This window comes from Solanum verrucosum, unplaced genomic scaffold (assembly GCF_900185275.1).
Source record: "Solanum verrucosum unplaced genomic scaffold, falcon-dt-bn FXZP01000100.1, whole genome shotgun sequence".
In the NCBI taxonomy this organism is placed as follows: Eukaryota; Viridiplantae; Streptophyta; class Magnoliopsida; order Solanales; family Solanaceae; genus Solanum; species Solanum verrucosum.
The window spans coordinates 711,176-713,835 of NW_026020254.1; positions in this window are offsets into that span (position 1 = coordinate 711,176).

Below are 2,660 nucleotides of genomic sequence, written 5' to 3' on the forward strand. Positions count from 1 at the left end.
TCTAACACTTTTTAAACATGTTTCAATATCTTTTCAAATTTCATTGATTCTATTTTAAGAACACAAATTCTTATTCCTGGATGAACGAATTATAAAAAGTTAAAAGTACAAACTCATATAAGTACAAGATCAATCAAACCATTTCGTCATTTAATAAAGAGAAAAGACTTAAATATGACATTAAATTTTGAGAAAATGATCATTTATGTTAATTGTAAAAGATTGATTGATTTATTCAATTGCTATTTAAGAAAAAAGGCTCATTCATATCGTTATTTTTTAACTCTGATTTTGCAAAATTATTTTTTAGCACAACGAGACCCCAAACAACTTTTAACACTTTTTAATTGAGGGTTTTGATCAAATGTACTCCTTTTTGTTTCTTCGTCCTCAAGAACACATGAAAAACATGAAGAACTCCTAAATTTCTAATTTCTTCAATTATTCACGAAATACCCTCAAATTTTGGCCACATCATTAATCTTTTTCTAAAAAAGATCAAAATTATAAAATCATTTGTGGTGTTAAAAAATTCATCCCTATTAAAAAAAAATCAAAAAAACATAATAGAAATCAGTTCCAAAGTTTCAAAAATCTTCTTTGATGCGCGTTTTTATTGTTGTTTTTGACTCTAGATCTTTGTTTCATAGTGTTTTTTGAATTTATGTTCAAAATTTCAAATGATTTGGAGTTGCGGAGAAATTATATTGAAGTTTTGAAACTTTGAAAAAATTTCAAATGAGTCTTGTTTAGTTAGGTTTAATTCGAGCTCTAAAAATATTTAATTTTGTTATCTAGCTCGGAGAAAACCTACTCTTGAAATTTAAGATGATTTTGTGTCGAGTTGAAGAAGTTGAAAATTTGGGAGTTCTTAATGTTCTTTATATGTTCTTGAAGAAGAAGAAGCAATAAGAGTACATTTGATTCAAAATCTAGTTAAAAAGTGTTAAAAGTTGTTTGAGGTCTTGTTGATATGATTTTGTAAAATCTGAACTTACAAATAATGACATCAATGAAATTTTTCTTAAACACCAATTGTATAAGTAAGCCAAACTTAAATGAATCTTTTCTTATTTAATAATATACTAGGGAAATTGTCCGCACTTCGCGCGCCTATGAGAAATATTTATATTCATAATAGTATCAGACATATAAATAATATTGATATTCTCTTCATATGCGATATGATACATTTTTTCATCTTTTTAAAATATATAAAATTGAACTTTTATACATTTTTTAAGTGCAAACTATTCATATGTATATAGTAGAATAAATGATTTACAATGGTGAAGTAAATGAGATAGAGATCATATTTTGAAATAACAATATATTGTATACATATTTTCTACGATCCTCTATACAAATTCTGATTTCGTAAAAAAAACTTTTGAAGTTCTTCATTGAGTCTTTATTATTAATTTTTAAAATTTTTAAACATTAATTAAAATATTAATAAAAATTATGAAAAAAAACATGAAAAAGTTATAACAATATTTAAGAGTAGAAGTTACAAGTAAAATGAAGAGACATGAGTTGTGAATTTTATTAGATATTAATTGCATTAATAATCATATATTAATTTTATTTGTAAAAATAAATAAATGTGAAAATAAGGGATAGAAATACAATAATGAACAAAAAAATAAAATGATTGGTGACTGCATAAAAATATAAATACATTTCAAACAAAAAAGAATAGTGACGAAAACAGATTGTTACATAAAAAAAAAAAATACATCATAGAATTTAATATTTTCGTTTTAGTTATTTTCTTGCAAGCATAATAAAAATGAAGTTCATTATCATCGTTATTTATTTATTTGTTAAATGAGATAGTTATATTAATTGTGCTTCATAATAAAAAAAAAATAGAATAGTAAAGAACTAAATGAGTACCATTGCTAATACATGTAGTTAATTTACTTATACAAACTAAAGTTTAAAAAATTCTAGCAAAAGTAGCTACCTTACCAATACTAGTCAAAGTAACAACAAAATTTCTAGCAAAAAATAATTCCTAATTATGCTTCAAAAATTGCTTTTCTTATACCATCTTCCTTTGTAAGTAGATCCGCCATCATATTCTGTACTTCATATGTCAACCTCTTCATTATATGCTACCAATTGAATAAAAAAAAACATAATTATGAATAAATAAAATATCATACCAATTGAAAGTGATTATACCATAAGAAAGAAAGAAATCTAAACTATATGTAATATATCTGTAAATGATTTTTTCAATTGTACTAACAATAAATAATAATCATCTCTTGAAATCTCACACATATTGTAGTCAAACTATATTATATTCAACAAATTAATTATTAAGGAGAACAATCACATACTAACAACAACATTGTTCATTATTACAAAGTTTTTTTTTTTAATCATACTTGCTTGGAGAATAATAATACATACATAAATAAAATATTAAGAAAGCATATCCAAATACATAAAAATAAAAAGAGATTTGAGAATGAAATATTTCTTACCTTTCATGTACTTATTTTTCATTACATGTTAGTTAATTCACAAACTAATATGATAAAGAAGAGTAAATATATTCTTGAATGTGAGTTTTCATGAAATTAAATATGAATTTAGATAGGCAAAATGTAGAAAATGAAAAGAAAGTCTTGGAAATGAAATATATC